Source organism: Phalangium opilio, unplaced genomic scaffold (assembly GCF_054372755.1).
Source record: "Phalangium opilio isolate 3A_F unplaced genomic scaffold, DU_Popi_V2 ptg000046l_1, whole genome shotgun sequence".
Taxonomy (NCBI): domain Eukaryota; kingdom Metazoa; phylum Arthropoda; class Arachnida; order Opiliones; family Phalangiidae; genus Phalangium; species Phalangium opilio.
This window is the reverse complement of record NW_028324169.1, coordinates 647501-667403: the sequence shown is the minus strand read 5'-3', so window position 1 is coordinate 667403 and position 19903 is coordinate 647501. Positions and strand designations below refer to the sequence as shown.

General features: G+C 44.7%; 11 non-coding genes across 11 annotated transcripts; all 11 read right to left on the bottom strand.

Annotated features, from left to right (window-relative positions):
* Positions 1-916: 916 nt before the first annotated feature.
* On the bottom strand, positions 917-988 carry TRNAC-GCA (transfer RNA cysteine (anticodon GCA)). The gene has a single exon. It is a non-coding gene; the product is annotated as a tRNA-Cys (tRNA).
* Positions 989-1954: 966 nt separating this feature from the next.
* Positions 1955-2027, bottom strand: TRNAC-ACA (transfer RNA cysteine (anticodon ACA)). The gene has a single exon. It is a non-coding gene; the product is annotated as a tRNA-Cys (tRNA).
* Positions 2028-2345: 318 nt separating this feature from the next.
* TRNAC-GCA (transfer RNA cysteine (anticodon GCA)) lies at positions 2346-2417 on the bottom strand. The gene has a single exon. It is a non-coding gene; the product is annotated as a tRNA-Cys (tRNA).
* A 966-nt stretch (positions 2418-3383) lies between these two features.
* On the bottom strand, positions 3384-3456 carry TRNAC-ACA (transfer RNA cysteine (anticodon ACA)). The gene has a single exon. It is a non-coding gene; the product is annotated as a tRNA-Cys (tRNA).
* Positions 3457-4681: 1225 nt separating this feature from the next.
* TRNAC-ACA (transfer RNA cysteine (anticodon ACA)) lies at positions 4682-4754 on the bottom strand. The gene has a single exon. It is a non-coding gene; the product is annotated as a tRNA-Cys (tRNA).
* A 1487-nt stretch (positions 4755-6241) lies between these two features.
* TRNAY-GUA (transfer RNA tyrosine (anticodon GUA)) lies at positions 6242-6313 on the bottom strand. The gene has a single exon. It is a non-coding gene; the product is annotated as a tRNA-Tyr (tRNA).
* Positions 6314-11688: 5375 nt separating this feature from the next.
* On the bottom strand, positions 11689-11760 carry TRNAY-GUA (transfer RNA tyrosine (anticodon GUA)). The gene has a single exon. It is a non-coding gene; the product is annotated as a tRNA-Tyr (tRNA).
* Positions 11761-14930: 3170 nt separating this feature from the next.
* Positions 14931-15002, bottom strand: TRNAC-GCA (transfer RNA cysteine (anticodon GCA)). The gene has a single exon. It is a non-coding gene; the product is annotated as a tRNA-Cys (tRNA).
* Positions 15003-16617: 1615 nt separating this feature from the next.
* TRNAC-GCA (transfer RNA cysteine (anticodon GCA)) lies at positions 16618-16689 on the bottom strand. Its single transcript has one exon. It is a non-coding gene; the product is annotated as a tRNA-Cys (tRNA).
* Positions 16690-17655: 966 nt separating this feature from the next.
* On the bottom strand, positions 17656-17727 carry TRNAC-ACA (transfer RNA cysteine (anticodon ACA)). Its single transcript has one exon. It is a non-coding gene; the product is annotated as a tRNA-Cys (tRNA).
* Positions 17728-19340: 1613 nt separating this feature from the next.
* TRNAC-GCA (transfer RNA cysteine (anticodon GCA)) lies at positions 19341-19412 on the bottom strand. The gene has a single exon. It is a non-coding gene; the product is annotated as a tRNA-Cys (tRNA).
* Positions 19413-19903: the final 491 nt, after the last annotated feature.

Below are 19903 nucleotides of genomic sequence, written 5' to 3'. Positions count from 1 at the left end.
TGTTATAGCGAGAACTCGGGTTTGAACCAAGGACCTCCCGATCTGCAGTCGAATGCTCTACCACTGAGCTATTCCCTTTGTATCATACGCGTTATGTCAATTAAGTTAAAATAAACGCAATGATCCGTGCTGTTTTAACGGGAACTCGGGTTTGAACCAAGTAACTCTCGATCTGCAGTCGAATGGTCTACCACTGAGCTATTCCTCCTGCATCATACGCGATATGTCAATTAAGTTAAAATGAACGCAATGATCCGTGCTGTTTTAACGGGAACTCGGGTTTGAACCAACGACCTCTCGATCTGCACGCGAATGCTCTACCTCTGAGCTATTCCCCCTGCATCGTACGCGTTATGTCAATTAATTTAAAATAAACGCAATGATCCGTGCTGTTATAACGGGAACTCGGGTTTGAACCAAGGACCTCTCGATCTGCAGTCGAATGCTCTACCACTGAGCTACTCGCCCTTCATCATACGCCTTAAGTAAATTAAGTTAAAATAAACGCAATGATCCGTGCTGTTATAGGGAGAACTCGGGTTTGAACTAAGGACCTCTCGATCTGCAGTCGAATGCTCTACCACTGAACTATTCCCCCTGCATCGTACGCGTTATGTCAATTAATTTAAAATAAACGCAATGATCCGTGCTGTTTTAACGGCAACTCGGGTTTGAACCAAGGACCTCTCGATCTGCAGTCGAATGCTCTACCACTGAGCTATTCGCCCTTCATCATACAACTTATGTCAATTAAGTTAAAATAAACGCAACGTTCCGTGCTGTTATGTGGAGAACTCGGGTTTGAACTAAGGACCTCTCGATCTGCAGTCGAATCCTCTACCACTGAGCTATTCCCCCTTCATCATACGCGTTATGTCAATTAAGTTAAAATAAACGAAATGATCCGTGCTGTTATAGGGAGAACTCGGGTTTGAACCAAGGACCTCTCGATCTGCAGTCGAATGCTCTACCACTGAGCTATTCCCCCTGCATCATGCGCGTTATGTCAGTTAATTTAAAATAAACGCGATGATCCGTGCTGTTTTAACGGCAATTCGGGTTTGAACCAAAGACCTCTCGATCTGCAGTCGAATGCTTTACCACTGAGCTATTCAACCTGCATCATACGCGTTATGTCAATTAAGTTAAAATAAATGCAACGTTCCGTGCTGTTATAGGGACAACTCGGGTTTGAACTAAGGACCTCTCGATCTGCAGTCGAATCCTCTACCACTGAGCTATTCCCCCTTCATCATGCGCGTTATGTCAATTAATTTAAAATAAACGCAATGATCCGTGCTGTTTTAACGGCAACTCGGGTTTGAACCAAGGACCTTTCGATCTGCAGTCGAATGCTTTACCACTGAGCTATTCCCCCTGCATCATACGCGTTATGTCAATTAATTTAAAATAAACGCAATGATCCGTGCTGTTATAACGAGAACTCGGGTTTGAACTAAGGACCTCTCGATCTGCAGTCGAATGCACCACCACTGAGCTATTCCCCCTTCGTCATACGCGTCATGTCAATTAAGTTAAAACAAACGCAACGATCCGTGCTGTTAGAAGGAGAACTCGGGTTTGAACTAAGGACCTCTCGATCTGCAGTCGAATGCTCTACCACTGAACTATTCCCCCTGCATCGTACGCGTTATGTCAATTAATTTAAAATAAACGCAATGATCCGTGCTGTTATAACGGGAACTCGGGTTTGAACCAAGGACTTCTCGATCTGCAGTCGAATGCTCTACCACTGAGCTATTCTCCCTGAAACATACGCGTTATGTCAATTAAGTTAAACTAAACGCAATGATCCGTGCTGATTAACGGCAACTCGGGTTTGAACAAAGGACCTCTCGATCTGCAGTCGAATGCTCTACTACTGAGCTATTCCCCCTTCGTCATACGCGTCATGTCAATTAATTTCAAATAAACGCAATGATCCGTGCTGTTATAACGGCAACTCGGGTTTGAACCAAGGACCTCTCGATCTGTAGTCGAATGCTCTACCACTGAACTATTCCCCCTGCATCGTACGCGTTATGTCAATTAATTTAAAATAAACGCAATGATCCGTGCTGTTTTAACGGCAACTCGGGTTTGAACCAAGGACCTCTCGATCTGCAGTCGAATGCTCTACCACTGAGCTATTCGCCCTTCATCATACAACTTATGTCAATTAAGTTAAAATAAACGCAACGTTCCGTGCTGTTATGTGGAGAACTCGGGTTTGAACTAAGGACCTCTCGATCTGCAGTCGAATCCTCTACCACTGAGCTATTCCCCCTTCATCATACGCGTTATGTCAATTAAGTTAAAATAAACGAAATGATCCGTGCTGTTATAGGGAGAACTCGGGTTTGAACCAAGGACCTCTCGATCTGCAGTCGAATGCTCTACCACTGAGCTATTCCCCCTGCATCATGCGCGTTATGTCAGTTAATTTAAAATAAACGCGATGATCCGTGCTGTTTTAACGGCAATTCGGGTTTGAACCAAAGACCTCTCGATCTGCAGTCGAATGCTTTACCACTGAGCTATTCAACCTGCATCATACGCGTTATGTCAATTAAGTTAAAATAAATGCAACGTTCCGTGCTGTTATAGGGACAACTCGGGTTTGAACTAAGGACCTCTCGATCTGCAGTCGAATCCTCTACCACTGAGCTATTCCCCCTTCATCATGCGCGTTATGTCAATTAATTTAAAATAAACGCAATGATCCGTGCTGTTTTAACGGCAACTCGGGTTTGAACCAAGGACCTTTCGATCTGCAGTCGAATGCTTTACCACTGAGCTATTCCCCCTGCATCATACGCGTTATGTCAATTAATTTAAAATAAACGCAATGATCCGTGCTGTTATAACGAGAACTCGGGTTTGAACTAAGGACCTCTCGATCTGCAGTCGAATGCACCACCACTGAGCTATTCCCCCTTCGTCATACGCGTCATGTCAATTAAGTTAAAACAAACGCAACGATCCGTGCTGTTAGAAGGAGAACTCGGGTTTGAACTAAGGACCTCTCGATCTGCAGTCGAATGCTCTACCACTGAACTATTCCCCCTGCATCGTACGCGTTATGTCAATTAATTTAAAATAAACGCAATGATCCGTGCTGTTATAACGGGAACTCGGGTTTGAACCAAGGACTTCTCGATCTGCAGTCGAATGCTCTACCACTGAGCTATTCTCCCTGAAACATACGCGTTATGTCAATTAAGTTAAACTAAACGCAATGATCCGTGCTGATTAACGGCAACTCGGGTTTGAACAAAGGACCTCTCGATCTGCAGTCGAATGCTCTACCACTGAGCTATTCCCCCTTCGTCATACGCGTCATGTCAATTAATTTCAAATAAACGCAATGATCCGTGCTGTTATAACGGCAACTCGGGTTTGAACCAAGGACCTCTCGATCTGTAGTCGAATGCTCTACCACTGAACTATTCCCCCTGCATCGTACGCGTTATGTCAATTAATTTAAAATAAACGCAATGATCCGTGCTGTTATAACGGGAACTCGGGTTTGAACCAAGGACTTCTCGATCTGCAGTCGAATGCTCTACCACTGAGCTATTCTCCCTGAAACATACGCGTTATGTCAATTAAGTTAAACTAAACGCAATGATCCGTGCTGATTAACGGCAACTCGGGTTTGAACAAAGGACCTCTCGATCTGCAGTCGAATGCTCTACCACTGAGCTATTCCCCCTTCGTCATACGCGTCATGTCAATTAATTTCAAATAAACGCAATGATCCGTGCTGTTATAACGGCAACTCGGGTTTGAACCAAAGACCTCTCGATCTGCAGTCGAATGCTTTACCAATGAGCTATTCAACCTGCATCATACGCGTTATGTCAATTAAGTTAAAATAAATGCAATGTTCCGTGCTGTTATAGGGACAACTCGGGTTAGAACCAAGGACCTTTCGATCTGCAGTCGAATGCTTTACCACTGACCTATTCCCCCTGCATCATACGCGTTATGTCAATTAATTTAAAATAAACGCAATGATCCGTGCTGTTATAACGAGAACTCGGGTTTGAACTAAGGACCTCTCGATATGCAGTCGAATGCTCTACCACTGAGCTATTCCCCCTGCAACATATGCCTTAAGTAAATTAAGTTAAAATAAACGCAATGATCCGTGCTGTTATAGGGAGAACTCGGGTTTGAACAAAGGACCTCTCGATCTGCAGTCGAATGCACCACCACTGAGCTATTCCCCCTTCGTCATACGCGTCATGTCAATTAAGTTAAAACAAACGCAACGATCCGTGCTGTTAGAAGGAGAACTTGGGTTTGAACTAAGGACCTCTCGATCTGCAGTCAAATGCTCTACCACTGAACTATTCCCCCTGCATCGTACGCGTTATGTCAATTAATTTAAAATAAACGCAATGATCCGTGCTGTCTAAACGGGAACTCGGGTTTGAAAAAAGGACCTCTCGATCTGCAGTCGAATGCTCTACCACTGAGCTATTCCCCCTGAAACATACGCGTTATGTCAATTAAGTTAAACTAAACGCAATGATCCGTGCTGATTAACGGCAACTCGGGTTTGAACAAAGGACCTCACGATCTGCAGTCGAATGCTCTACCACTGAGCTATTCCCCCTTCGTCATACGCGTCATGTCAATTAATTTCAAATAAACGCAATGATCCGTGCTGTTATAACGGCAACTCGGGTTTGAACCAAGGACCTCTCGATCTGTAGTCGAATGCTCTACCACTGAACTATTCCCCCTGCATCGTACGCGTTATGTCAATTAATTTAAAATAAACGCAATGATCCGTGCTGTTTTAACGGCAACTCGGGTTTGAACCAAGGACCTCTCGATCTGCAGTCGAATGCTCTACCACTGAGCTATTCGCCCTTCATCATACAACTTATGTCAATTAAGTTAAAATAAACGCAACGTTCCGTGCTGTTATGTGGAGAACTCGGGTTTGAACTAAGGACCTCTCGATCTGCAGTCGAATCCTCTACCACTGAGCTATTCCCCCTTCATCATACGCGTTATGTCAATTAAGTTAAAATAAACGAAATGATCCGTGCTGTTATAGGGAGAACTCGGGTTTGAACCAAGGACCTCTCGATCTGCAGTCGAATGCTCTACCACTGAGTTATTCCCCCTGCATCATGCGCGTTATGTCAGTTAATTTAAAATAAACGCGATGATCCGTGCTGTTTTAACGGCAATTCGGGTTTGAACCAAAGACCTCTCGATCTGCAGTCGAATGCTGTACCACTGAGCTATTCAACCTGCATCATACGCGTTATGTCAATTAAGTTAAAATAAATGCAACGTTCCGTGCTGTTATAGGGACAACTCGGGTTTGAACTAAGGACCTCTCGATCTGCAGTCGAATCCTCTACCACTGAGCTATTCCCCCTTCATCATGCGCGTTATGTCAATTAATTTAAAATAAACGCAATGATCCGTGCTGTTTTAACGGCAACTCGGGTTTGAACCAAGGACCTTTCGATCTGCAGTCGAATGCTTTACCACTGAGCTATTCCCCCTGCATCATACGCGTTATGTCAATTAATTTAAAATAAACGCAATGATCCGTGCTGTTATAACGAGAACTCGGGTTTGAACTAAGGACCTCTCGATCTGCAGTCGAATGCACCACCACTGAGCTATTCCCCCTTCGTCATACGCGTCATGTCAATTAAGTTAAAACAAACGCAACGATCCGTGCTGTTAGAAGGAGAACTCGGGTTTGAACTAAGGACCTCTCGATCTGCAGTCGAATGCTCTACCACTGAACTATTCCCCCTGCATCGTACGCGTTATGTCAATTAATTTAAAATAAACGCAATGATCCGTGCTGTTATAACGGGAACTCGGGTTTGAACCAAGGACTTCTCGATCTGCAGTCGAATGCTCTACCACTGAGCTATTCTCCCTGAAACATACGCGTTATGTCAATTAAGTTAAACTAAACGCAATGATCCGTGCTGATTAACGGCAACTCGGGTTTGAACAAAGGACCTCTCGATCTGCAGTCGAATGCTCTACCACTGAGCTATTCCCCCTTCGTCATACGCGTCATGTCAATTAATTTCAAATAAACGCAATGATCCGTGCTGTTATAACGGCAACTCGGGTTTGAACCAAGGACCTCTCGATCTGCAGTCGAATGCTCTACCACTGAGCAATTCCCCCTTCATCATACTTCTTATGTCAATTAAGTTATAATAAACGCATCGTTCCGTGCTGTTATAGGGAGAACTCGGGTTTGAACCAAGGACCTCTCGATCTACAGTCGAATGCTCTACCACTGAGCTATTCCCCTGCATCATGCGCGTTATGTCAATTAATTTAAAATAAACGCAATGATCCGTGCTGTTTTAACGGCAACTCGGGTTAGAACCAAGGACCTTTCGATCTGCAGTCGAATGCTTTACCACTGACCTATTCCCCCTGCATCATACGCGTTATGTCAATTAATTTAAAATAAACGCAATGATCCGTGCTGTTATAACGAGAACTCGGGTTTGAACTAAGGACCTCTCGATATGCAGTCGAATGCTCTACCACTGAGCTATTCCCCCTGCAACATATGCCTTAAGTAAATTAAGTTAAAATAAACGCAATGATCCGTGCTGTTATAGGGAGAACTCGGGTTTGAACAAAGGACCTCTCGATCTGCAGTCGAATGCACCACCACTGAGCTATTCCCCCTTCGTCATACGCGTCATGTCAATTAAGTTAAAACAAACGCAACGATCCGTGCTGTTAGAAGGAGAACTTGGGTTTGAACTAAGGACCTCTCGATCTGCAGTCAAATGCTCTACCACTGAACTATTCCCCCTGCATCGTACGCGTTATGTCAATTAATTTAAAATAAACGCAATGATCCGTGCTGTCTAAACGGGAACTTGGGTTTGAACTAAGGACCTCTCGATCTGCAGTCGAATGCTCTACCACTGAGCTATTCCCCCTGAAACATACGCGTTATGTCAATTAAGTTAAACTAAACGCAATGATCCGTGCTGATTAACGGCAACTCGGGTTTGAACAAAGGACCTCACGATCTGCAGTCGAATGCTCTACCACTGAGCTATTCCCCCTTCGTCATACGCGTCATGTCAATTAAGGTACAACAAACGCAACGATCCGTGCTGTTATAGGGAAAACTCGGGTTTGAACCAAGGACCTCTCGATCTGCAGTCGACTGCTCTACCACTGAGCTATTCCCCCTTCATCATACGCGTTGTGTCAATTAAGTTAAAATAAACGCAGTGATCCGTGCTGTTATAGGGAGAACTCGGGTTTGAACCAAGGACCTCTGCATCTGCAGTGGAATGCTCTACCACTGAGCTATTCCCCTGCATCATACGCGTTATGTCAATTAATTTAAAATAAACGCAATGATCCGTGCTCTTATAACGAGAACTCGGGTTTGAACTAAGGACCTCTCGATGTGCAGTCGAATGCTCTACCACTGAGCTATTCCCCCTGCAACATACGCGTTATGTCAATTAAGATAAAATAAACGCAATTATCCGTGCTGTTATAGCGAGAACTCGGGTTTGAACCAAGGACCTCCAGATCTGCAGTCGAATGCTCTACCACTGAGCTATTCCCTTAGTATCATACGCGTTATGTCAATTAAGTTAAAATAAACGCAATGATCCGTGCTGTTTTAACGGGAACTCGGGTTTGAACCAACGACCTCTCGATCTGAACGCGAATGCTCTACCTCTGAGCTATTCCCCCTGCATCGTACGCGTTATGTCAATTAAGTTAAACAAAACGCAATGATCCGTGCTGTTTAACGGCAACTCGCGTTTGAACAAAGGACCTCTCGATCTGCAGTCGAATGCTCTACCACTGAGCTATTCCCCCTTCACCATACGAGTTATGTCATTTAAGTTAAACTAAACGCAATGATCCGTGCTGATGAACGGAAACTCGGGTTTGAACAAAGGACCTCTCGATCTGCAGTCGAATGCTCTACCACTGAGCTATTCCCCCTTCGTCATACGGGTCATGTCAATTAAGGTACAACAAACGCAACGATCCGTGCTGTTATAGGGATAACTCGGGTTTGAACGAAGGACCTCTCGATCTGCAGTCGACTGCTCTACCACTGAGCTATTCCCCCTTCATCATACGCGTTGTGTCAATTAAGTTAAAATAAACCCAATGATCCGTGCTGTTATAGGGAGAACTCGGGTTTGAACCAAGGACCTCTCGATCTGCAGTCGAATGCACCACCACTGAGCTATTCCCCCTTCGTCATACGCGTCATGTCAATTAAGTTAAAACAAACGCAACGATCCGTGCTGTTAGAAGGAGAACTTGGGTTTGAACTAAGGACCTCTCGATCTGCAGTCAAATGCTCTACCACTGAACTATTCCCCCTGCATCGTACGCGTTATGTCAATTAATTTAAAATAAACGCAATGATCCGTGCTGTCATAACGGGAACTCGGGTTTGAAAAAAGGACCTCTCGATCTGCAGTCGAATGCTCTACCACTGAGCTATTCCCCCTGAAACATACGCGTTATGTCAATTAAGTTAAACTAAACGCAATGATCCGTGCTGATTAACGGCAACTCGGGTTTGAACAAAGGACCTCTCGATCTGCAGTCGAATGCTCTACCACTGAGCTATTCCCCCTTCGTCATACGCGTCATGTCAATTAAGGTACAACAAACGCAACGATCCGTGCTGTTATATGGAAAACTCGGGTTTGAACCAAGGACCTCTCGATCTGCAGTCGACTGCTCTACCACTGAGCTATTCCCCCTTCATCATACGCGTTGTGTCAATTAAGTTAAAATAAACGCAGTGATCCGTGCTGTTATAGGGAGAACTCGGGTTTGAACCAAGGACCTCTGCATCTGCAGTGGAATGCTCTACCACTGAGCTATTCCCCTGCATCATACGCGTTATGTCAATTAATTTAAAATAAACGCAATGATCCGTGCTCTTATAACGAGAACTCGGGTTTGAACTAAGGACCTCTCGATGTGCAGTCGAATGCTCTACCACTGAGCTATTCCCCCTGCAACATACGCCTTAAGTAAATTAAGTTAAAATAAACGCAATGATCCGTGCTGTTATAGGGAGAACTCGGGTTTGAACAAAGGACCTCTCGATCTGCAGTCGAATGCACCACCACTGAGCTATTCCCCCTTCGTCATACGCGTCATGTCAATTAAGTTAAAACAAACGCAACGATCCGTGCTGTTAGAAGGAGAACTTGGGTTTGAACTAAGGACCTCTCGATCTGCAGTCAAATGCTCTACCACTGAACTATTCCCCCTGCATCGTACGCGTTATGTCAATTAATTTAAAATAAACGCAATGATCCGTGCTGTCTAAACGGGAACTCGGGTTTGAAAAAAGGACCTCTCGATCTGCAGTCGAATGCTCTACCACTGAGCAATTCCCCCTGAAACATACGCGTTATGTCAATTAAGTTAAACTAAACGCAATGATCCGTGCTGATTAACGGCAACTCGGGTTTGAACAAAGGACCTCTCGATCTGCAGTCGAATGCTCTACCACTGAGCTATTCCCCCTTCGTCATACGCGTCATGTCAATTAAGGTACAACAAACGCAACGATCCGTGCTGTTATAGGGAAAACTCGGGTTTGAACCAAGGACCTCTCGATCTGCAGTCGACTGCTCTACCACTGAGCTATTCCCCCTTCATCATACGCGTTGTGTCAATTAAGTTAAAATAAACGCAGTGATCCGTGCTGTTATAGGGAGAACTCGGGTTTGAACCAAGGACCTCTGCATCTGCAGTGGAATGCTCTACCACTGAGCTATTCCCCTGCATCATACGCGTTATGTCAATTAATTTAAAATAAACGCAATGATCCGTGCTCTTATAACGAGAACTCGGGTTTGAACTAAGGACCTCTCGATGTGCAGTCGAATGCTCTACCACTGAGCTATTCCCCCTGCAACATACGCGTTATGTCAATTAAGATAAAATAAACGCAATTATCCGTGCTGTTATAGCGAGAACTCGGGTTTGAACCAAGGACCTCCAGATCTGCAGTCGAATGCTCTACCACTGAGCTATTCCCTGTGTATCATACGCGTTATGTCAATTAAGTTAAAATAAACGCAATGATCCGTGCTGTTTTAACGGGAACTCGGGTTTGAACCAACGACCTCTCGATCTGAACGCGAATGCTCTACCTCTGAGCTATTCCCCCTGCATCGTACGCGTTATGTCAATTAAGTTAAACAAAACGCAATGATCCGTGCTGTTTAACGGCAACTCGCGTTTGAACAAAGGACCTCTCGATCTGCAGTCGAATGCTCTACCACTGAGCTATTCCCCCTTCACCATACGAGTTATGTCATTTAAGTTAAACTAAACGCAATGATCCGTGCTGATGAACGGAAACTCGGGTTTGAACAAAGGACCTCTCGATCTGCAGTCGAATGCTCTACCACTGAGCTATTCCCCCTTCGTCATACGGGTCATGTCAATTAAGGTACAACAAACGCAACGATCCGTGCTGTTATAGGGATAACTCGGGTTTGAACGAAGGACCTCTCGATCTGCAGTCGACTGCTCTACCACTGAGCTATTCCCCCTTCATCATACGCGTTGTGTCAATTAAGTTAAAATAAACCCAATGATCCGTGCTGTTATAGGGAGAACTCGGGTTTGAACCAAGGACCTCTCGATCTGCAGTCGAATGCACCACCACTGAGCTATTCCCCCTTCGTCATACGCGTCATGTCAATTAAGTTAAAACAAACGCAACGATCCGTGCTGTTAGAAGGAGAACTTGGGTTTGAACTAAGGACCTCTCGATCTGCAGTCAAATGCTCTACCACTGAACTATTCCCCCTGCATCGTACGCGTTATGTCAATTAATTTAAAATAAACGCAATGATCCGTGCTGTCATAACGGGAACTCGGGTTTGAAAAAAGGACCTCTCGATCTGCAGTCGAATGCTCTACCACTGAGCTATTCCCCCTGAAACATACGCGTTATGTCAATTAAGTTAAACTAAACGCAATGATCCGTGCTGATTAACGGCAACTCGGGTTTGAACAAAGGACCTCTCGATCTGCAGTCGAATGCTCTACCACTGAGCTATTCCCCCTTCGTCATACGCGTCATGTCAATTAAGGTACAACAAACGCAACGATCCGTGCTGTTATATGGAAAACTCGGGTTTGAACCAAGGACCTCTCGATCTGCAGTCGACTGCTCTACCACTGAGCTATTCCCCCTTCATCATACGCGTTGTGTCAATTAAGTTAAAATAAACGCAGTGATCCGTGCTGTTATAGGGAGAACTCGGGTTTGAACCAAGGACCTCTGCATCTGCAGTGGAATGCTCTACCACTGAGCTATTCCCCTGCATCATACGCGTTATGTCAATTAATTTAAAATAAACGCAATGATCCGTGCTCTTATAACGAGAACTCGGGTTTGAACTAAGGACCTCTCGATGTGCAGTCGAATGCTCTACCACTGAGCTATTCCCCCTGCAACATACGCGTTATGTCAATTAAGATAAAATAAACGCAATTATCCGTGCTGTTATAGCGAGAACTCGGGTTTGAACCAAGGACCTCCCGATCTGCAGTCGAATGCTCTACCACTGAGCAATTCCCCCTTCATCATACTTCTTATGTCAATTAAGTTATAATAAACGCATCGTTCCGTGCTGTTATAGGGAGAACTCGGGTTTGAACCAAGGACCTCTCGATCTACAGTCGAATGCTCTACCACTGAGCTATTCCCCTGCATCATGCGCGTTATGTCAATTAATTTAAAATAAACGCAATGATCCGTGCTGTTTTAACGGCAACTCGGGTTAGAACCAAGGACCTTTCGATCTGCAGTCGAATGCTTTACCACTGACCTATTCCCCCTGCATCATACGCGTTATGTCAATTAATTTAAAATAAACGCAATGATCCGTGCTGTTATAACGAGAACTCGGGTTTGAACTAAGGACCTCTCGATATGCAGTCGAATGCTCTACCACTGAGCTATTCCCCCTGCAACATATGCCTTAAGTAAATTAAGTTAAAATAAACGCAATGATCCGTGCTGTTATAGGGAGAACTCGGGTTTGAACAAAGGACCTCTCGATCTGCAGTCGAATGCACCACCACTGAGCTATTCCCCCTTCGTCATACGCGTCATGTCAATTAAGTTAAAACAAACGCAACGATCCGTGCTGTTAGAAGGAGAACTTGGGTTTGAACTAAGGACCTCTCGATCTGCAGTCAAATGCTCTACCACTGAACTATTCCCCCTGCATCGTACGCGTTATGTCAATTAATTTAAAATAAACGCAATGATCCGTGCTGTCTAAACGGGAACTCGGGTTTGAAAAAAGGACCTCTCGATCTGCAGTCGAATGCTCTACCACTGAGCTATTCCCCCTGAAACATACGCGTTATGTCAATTAAGTTAAACTAAACGCAATGATCCGTGCTGATTAACGGCAACTCGGGTTTGAACAAAGGACCTCTCGATCTGCAGTCGAATGCTCTACCACTGAGCTATTCCCCCTTCGTCATACGCGTCATGTCAATTAAGGTACAACAAACGCAACGATCCGTGCTGTTATAGGGAAAACTCGGGTTTGAACCAAGGACCTCTCGATCTGCAGTCGACTGCTCTACCACTGAGCTATTCCCCCTTCATCATACGCGTTGTGTCAATTAAGTTAAAATAAACGCAATGATCCGTGCTCTTATAACGAGAACTCGGGTTTGAACTAAGGACCTCTCGATGTGCAGTCGAATGCTCTACCACTGAGCTATTCCCCCTGCAACATACGCGTTATGTCAATTAAGATAAAATAAACGCAATTATCCGTGCTGTTATAGCGAGAACTCGGGTTTGAACCAAGGACCTCCAGATCTGCAGTCGAATGCTCTACCACTGAGCTATTCCCTTTGTATCATACGCGTTATGTCAATTAAGTTAAAATAAACGCAATGATCCGTGCTGTTTTAACGGGAACTCGGGTTTGAACCAACGACCTCTCGATCTGAACGCGAATGCTCTACCTCTGAGCTATTCCCCCTGCATCGTACGCGTTATGTCAATTAAGTTAAACAAAACGCAATGATCCGTGCTGTTTAACGGCAACTCGCGTTTGAACAAAGGACCTCTCGATCTGCAGTCGAATGCTCTACCACTGAGCTATTCCCCCTTCACCATACGAGTTATGTCATTTAAGTTAAACTAAACGCAATGATCCGTGCTGATGAACGGAAACTCGGGTTTGAACAAAGGACCTCTCGATCTGCAGTCGAATGCTCTACCACTGAGCTATTCCCCCTTCGTCATACGGGTCATGTCAATTAAGGTACAACAAACGCAACGATCCGTGCTGTTATAGGGATAACTCGGGTTTGAACGAAGGACCTCTCGATCTGCAGTCGACTGCTCTACCACTGAGCTATTCCCCCTTCATCATACGCGTTGTGTCAATTAAGTTAAAATAAACCCAATGATCCGTGCTGTTATAGGGAGCACTCGGGTTTGAACCAAGGACCTCTCGATCTGCAGTCGAATGCACCACCACTGAGCTATTCCCCCTTCGTCATACGCGTCATGTCAATTAAGTTAAAACAAACGCAACGATCCGTGCTGTTAGAAGGAGAACTTGGGTTTGAACTAAGGACCTCTCGATCTGCAGTCAAATGCTCTACCACTGAACTATGCCCCCTGCATCGTACGCGTTATGTCAATTAAGTTAAACTAAACGCAATGATCCGTGCTGATTAACGGCAACTCGGGTTTGAACAAAGGACCTCTCGATCTGCAGTCGAATGCTCTACCACTGAGCTATTCCCCCTTCGTCATACGCGTCATGTCAATTAAGGTACAACAAACGCAACGATCCGTGCTGTTATAGGGAAAACTCGGGTTTGAACCAAGGACCTCTCGATCTGCAGTCGACTGCTCTACCACTGAGCTATTCCCCCTTCATCATACGCGTTGTGTCAATTAAGTTAAAATAAACGCAGTGATCCGTGCTGTTATAGGGAGAACTCGGGTTTGAACCAAGGACCTCTGCATCTGCAGTGGAATGCTCTACCACTGAGCTATTCCCCTGCATCATACGCGTTATGTCAATTAATTTAAAATAAACGCAATGATCCGTGCTCTTATAACGAGAACTCGGGTTTGAACTAAGGACCTCTCGATGTGCAGTCGAATGCTCTACCACTGAGCTATTCCCCCTGCAACATACGCGTTATGTCAATTAAGATAAAATAAACGCAATTATCCGTGCTGTTATAGCGAGAACTCGGGTTTGAACCAAGGACCTCCCGATCTGCAGTCGAATGCTCTACCACTGAGCTATTCCCTTTGTATCATACGCGTTATGTCAATTAAGTTAAAATAAACGCAATGATCCGTGCTGTTTTAACGGGAACTCGGGTTTGAACCAACGACCTCTCGATCTGAACGCGAATGCTCTACCTCTGAGCTATTCCCCCTGCATCGTACGCGTTATGTCAATTAAGTTAAACAAAACGCAATGATCCGTGCTGTTTAACGGCAACTCGGGTTTGAACAAAGGACCTCTCGATCTGCAGTCGAATGCTCTACCACTGAGCTATTCCCCCTTCACCATACGAGTTATGTCATTTAAGTTAAACTAAACGCAATGATCCGTGCTGATGAACGGAAACTCGGGTTTGAACAAAGGACCTCTCGATCTGCAGTCGAATGCTCTACCACTGAGCTATTCCCCCTTCGTCATACGGGTCATGTCAATTAAGGTACAACAAACGCAACGATCCGTGCTGTTATAGGGATAACTCGGGTTTGAACGAAGGACCTCTCGATCTGCAGTCGACTGCTCTACCACTGAGCTATTCCCCCTTCATCATACGCGTTGTGTCAATTAAGTTAAAATAAACCCAATGATCCGTGCTGTTATAGGGAGAACTCGGGTTTGAACCAAGGACCTCTCGATCTGCAGTCGAATGCTCTACCACTGAGCTATTCCCCCTGAAACATACGCGTTATGTCAATTAAGTTAAACTAAACGCAATGATCCGTGCTGTTTAACGGCAACTCGGGTTTGAACTAAGGACCTCTCGATCTGCAGTCGAATGCTCTACCACTGAACTTTTCCCCCTTCTTCATACGCGTTATGTCAATTAATTTAAAATAAACGCAATAATCCGTACTGTTATAACGGGAACTCGGGTTTGAACCAAGTACCTCTCGATCTGCAGTCGAATGCTCTACCACTGAGCTTTTACTCCTGCATCATACGCGATATGTCAATTAAGTTAAAATAAACGCAATGATCCGTGCTGTTATAGGGAGAACTCGGGCTTGTACCAAGGATCTCTAGATCTGCAGTCGAATGCTCTACCACTGAGCTATTCCCCCTTCATCATACGCCTTAAGTAAATTAAGTTAAAATAAACGCAATGATCCGTGCTGTTATAGGGAGAACTCGGGTTTGAACTAAGGACCTCTCGATCTGCAATCGAATGCTCTACCACTGAACTATTCCCCCTGCATCGTACGCGTTATGTCAATTAATTTAAAATAAACGCAATGATCCGTGCTGTTATAACGGGAACTCGGGTTTGAACCAAGGACCTCCCGATCTGCAGTCGAACGCTCTACCACTGAGCTTTTCCCCCTTCGTCATACGCCTTATGTAAATTAAGTTAAAATAAACGCAATGATCCGTATGTTATAGGGTTGAACTCAGGTTTAAACCAAGGACCTCTCGATCTGCACGCGAATGCTCTACCTCTGAGCTATTCCCCCTGCATCGTACGCGTTATGTCAATTAATTTAAAATAAACGCAATGATCCGTGCTGTTATAACGGGAACTCGGGTTTGAACCAAGGACCTCTCGATCTGCAGTCGAATGCTCTACCACTGAGCTATTCTCCCTTCGTCATACGCGTCATGTCAATTAAGGTAAATTTAACGCAACGATCCGTGATGTTATAAGGAGAACTCGGGTTTGAACTAAGGACCTCTCGATCTGCAGTCGAATGCTCTACCACTGAACTATTCAACCTGCATCGTACGCGTTATGTCAATTAATTTAAAATAAACGCAATGATCCGTGCTGTTATAACGGGAACTCGGGTTTGAACCAAGGACCTCTCGATCTGCAATCGAATGCTCTACCACTGAGCCATTCCCCCTGAGACATACGCGTTATGTCAATTAAGTTAAACTAAACGCAATGATCCGTGCTGTTTAACGGCAACTCGGGTTTGAACCAAGGACCTCCCGATCTGCAGTCGAATGCTCTACCACTGAGCTATTCCCCCTTCGTCATACGCCTTATGTAAATTAAGTTAAAATAAACGCAATGATCCGTATGTTATAGGGAGAACTCGGGTTTAAACCAAGGACCTCTCGATCTGCAGTCGAATGCTCTACCACTGAGCTATTCCCTTTGCATCATACGCGTTGTGCCAATTAAGTTAAAATAAACGCAATGATCCGTGCAGTTAAAGGGAGAACTCGGGTTTGAACCAAGGACCACTCGATATGCAGTCGAATGCTCTACCACTGAGCTATTCCCCCTGCATCATACGCGTTATGTCAATTAAGTTAAAATAAAAGCAATGATCCGTGCTGTTATAGGGAGAACTCGGGTTTGAACCAAGGACCTCCCGATCTGCAGTCGAATGCTCTACCACTGAGCTATTCCCCCTTCGTCATGCGCCTTATGTAAATTAAGTTAAAATAAACGCAATGATCCGTATGTTATAGGGGGAACTCGGGTTTAAACAAAGGACCTCTCGATCTGCAGTCGAATGCTCTACCACTGAGCTATTCCCTTTGCATCATACGCGTTGTGCCAATTAAGTTAAAATAAACGCAATGATCCGTGCAGTTATATGGAGAACTCGGGTTTGAACCAAGGGCCTCTCGATCTGCAGCCGAATGCTCTACCACTGAGCTATTCCCCCTTCATCATGCGCGTTATGTCAATTAATTTAAAATAAACGCAATGATCCGTGCTGTTATAACGGGAACTCGGGTGTGAACCAAGGACCTCTCGATCTGCAGTCGAATGCTCTACCACTGAGCTATTCCCCCTTCATCATGCGCGTTATGTCAATTAATTTAAAATAAACGCAATGATCCGTGCTGTTATAACGGGAACTCGGGTGTGAACCAAGTACCTCTCGATCTGCAGTCGAATGCTCTACCACTGAGCTATTACTCCTGCATCATACGCGATATGTCAATTAAGTTAAAATAAACGCAATGATCCGTGCTGTTATAGGGAGAACTCGGGCTTGAACAAAGAACTTCTAGATCTGCAGTCGAATGCTCTACCACTGAGCTAATCCCCCTTCATCAAACGCCTTAAGTAAATTAAGTTAAAATAAACGCAATGATCCGTGCTGTTATAACGGGAACTCGGGTTTGAACCAAGGACCTCTCGATCTGCAGTCGAATGCTCTACCACTGAGCTATTCCCCCTGAAACATACGCGTTATGTCAATTAAGTTAAACTAAACGCAATGATCCGTGCTGTTTAACGGCAACTCGGGTTTGAACAAAGGACCTCTCGATCTGCAGTCGAATGCTCTACCACTGAGCTATTCCCCCTTCACCATACGCGTTATGTCAATTAAGTTAAAATAAACGCAATGATCCGTGCTGTTATAGGGAGAACTCGGGTTTGAACAAAGGACCTCTCGATCTGTAGTCGAATGCTCTACCACTGAGCTATTCCCCCTTCGTCATACGCGTTGTGTCAATTAATTTAAAATAAACGCAATGATCCGTATGTTACAGGGAGAACTCGGGTTTGAACAAAGGACCTCTCGATCTGCAGTCGAATGCTCTACCACTGAGCTATTCCTTTTGCATCATACGCGTTGTGCCAATTAAGTTAAAATAAACGCAATGATCCGTGCAGTTAAAGGGAGAACTCGGGTTTGAACCAAGGACCACTCGATATGCAGTCGAATGCTCTACCACTGAGCTATTCCCCCTGCATCATACGCGTTATGTCAATTAAGTTAAAATAAAAGCAATGATCCGTGCTGTTATAGGGAGAACTCGGGTTTGAACCAAGGACCTCCCGTTCTGCAGTCGAATGCTCTACCACTGAGCTATTCTCCCTTCGTCATACGCGTTGTGTCAATTAATTTAAAATAAACGCAATGATCCGTATGTTACAGGGAGAACTCGGGTTTGAACCAAGGACCTCTGCATCTGCAGTGGAATGCTCTATCACTGAGCTATTCCCCTGCATCAAACGCGTTATGTCAATTAATTTAAAATAAACGCAATGATCCGTGCTCTTATAACGAGAACTCGGGTTTGAACTAAGGACCTCTCGATGTGCAGTCGAATGCTCTACCACTGAGCTATTCCCCCTGCAACATACGCGTTATGTCAATTAAGATAAAATAAACGCAATTATCCGTGCTGTTATAGCGAGAACTCGGGTTTGAACCAAGGACCTCCTGATCTGCAGTCGAATGCTCTACCACTGAGCTATTCCCTTTGTATCATACGCGTTATGTCAATTAAGTTAAAATAAACGCAATGATCCGTGCTGTTTTAACGGGAACTCGGGTTTGAACCAAGTAACTCTCGATCTGCAGTCGAATGGTCTACCACTGAGCTATTCCTCCTGCATCATACGCGATATGTTAATTAAGTTAAAATGAACGCAATGATCCGTGCTGTTTTAACGGGAACTCGGGTTTGAACCAACGACCTCTCGATCTGAACGCGAATGCTCTACCTCTGAGCTATTCCCCCTGCATCGTACGCGTTATGTCAATTAATTTAAAATAAACGCAATGATCCGTGCTGTTATAACGGGAACTCGGGTTTGAACCAAGGACCTCTCGATCTGCAGTCGAATGCTCTACCACTGATCTATTCCCCCTGAAACATACGCGTTATGTCAATTAAGTTAAACTAAACGCAATGATCCGTGCTGTTTAACGGCAACTCGGGTTTGAACAAAGGACCTCTCGATCTGCAGTCGCATGCTCTACCACTGAGCTATTCCCCCTTCACCATACGAGTTATGTCAATTAAGTTAAACTAAACGCAATGATCCGTGCTGATGAACGGCAACTCGGGTTTGAACAAAGGACCTCTCGATCTGCAGTCGAATGCTCTACCACTGAGCTATTCCCCCTTCGTCATACGCGTCATGTCAATTAAGGTACAACAAACGCAACGATCCGTGCTGTTATAGGGATAACTCGGGTTTGAACCAAGGACCTCTCGATCTGCAGTCGACTGCTCTACCACTGAGCTATTCCCCCTTCATCATACGCGTTGTGTCAATTAAGTTAAAATAAACCCAATGATCCGTGCTGTTATAGGGAGAACTCGGGTTTGAACCAAGGACCTCTCGATCTGCAGTCGAATGCTCTACCACTGAGCTATTCCCCCTGAAACATACGCGTTATGTCAATTAAGTTAAACTAAACGCAATGATCCGTGCTGTTTAACGGCAACTCGGGTTTGAACTAAGGACCTCTCGATCTGCAGTCGAATGCTCTACCACTGAACTTTTCCCCCTTCGTCATACGCGTTATGTCAATTAATTTAAAATAAACGCAATAATCCGTACTGTTATAACGGGAACTCGGGTTTGAACCAAGTACCTCTCGATCTGCAGTCGAATGCTCTACCACTGAACTTTTCCCCCTTCGTCATACGCGATATGTCAATTAAGTTAAAATAAACGCAATGATCCGTGCTGTTATAGGGAGAACTCGGGCTTGAACCAAGGACCTCTAGATCTGCAGTCGAATGCTCTACCACTGAGCTATTCCCCCTTCATCATACGCCTTAAGTAAATTAAGTTAAAATAAACGCAATGATCCGTGCTGTTATAGGGAGAACTCGGGTTTGAACTAAGGACCTCTCGATCTGCAATC